A 743-nucleotide genomic window follows, 5' to 3' on the forward strand; every position below is an offset into this window, starting at 1 on the left:
TACCAGGTCTGCCAAAACAAACAATTTCACTTGAAACTCACCATTCCGAAAACCATGTTTGTTGAACACGAGACCAGAGGAACTACTGTGAGAGTATCCGTCACCACTCAATATATATACACACACTTGACTGTCACGGTAGGGAGTAATAGGCAGGGGGAAATAGGTGGGCGTTAAAGTGGGCGTTACAACACAACCGCCAGAACAATAAGGTCACTGATGTTCCGCTTAAAAAGATATGGTGACTTTTACACATGACTGACTCATTTTTTTAACAGGTTGTTACGAGGATTTGGGCAACACTCGTCCATTAGCTATGGGTTGCTAAACTCGGTTAGGAAAGTAATATTTAACTGTAGTGGAAAATGGCCGTTGCTCGTGATCAAATTAAACCAAGTCCTTTGATGTTCGACTGAAATAACATTCATTTTCTATCAGTATAGAATGTTTGAAGATATACTACTGAAATGTCATTAGTTTCCGCAAGAAATTGTACTAAGATGTGGATGATCAACTAGTTTTGTAATGAAAAGAATGGTGATATGTAAATCAAATATATGTTAACTAGAAATTCGATAACCTTATTTCAGTACAAAAAAATGACATACAAATCCTTGCTTTATAGTACATTTATTTTGCATTTGTTATATAAAGATAACAAGTAATCGTTTTAATTGTTTATTATAAGTTGGCAATTGTTGTCATTACTTTACTCTCGCGTCATGTAAATATATAAATATACA

This window comes from Penaeus monodon, chromosome 28 (assembly GCF_015228065.2).
Source record: "Penaeus monodon isolate SGIC_2016 chromosome 28, NSTDA_Pmon_1, whole genome shotgun sequence".
NCBI classification, from domain to species: Eukaryota; Metazoa; Arthropoda; class Malacostraca; order Decapoda; family Penaeidae; genus Penaeus; species Penaeus monodon.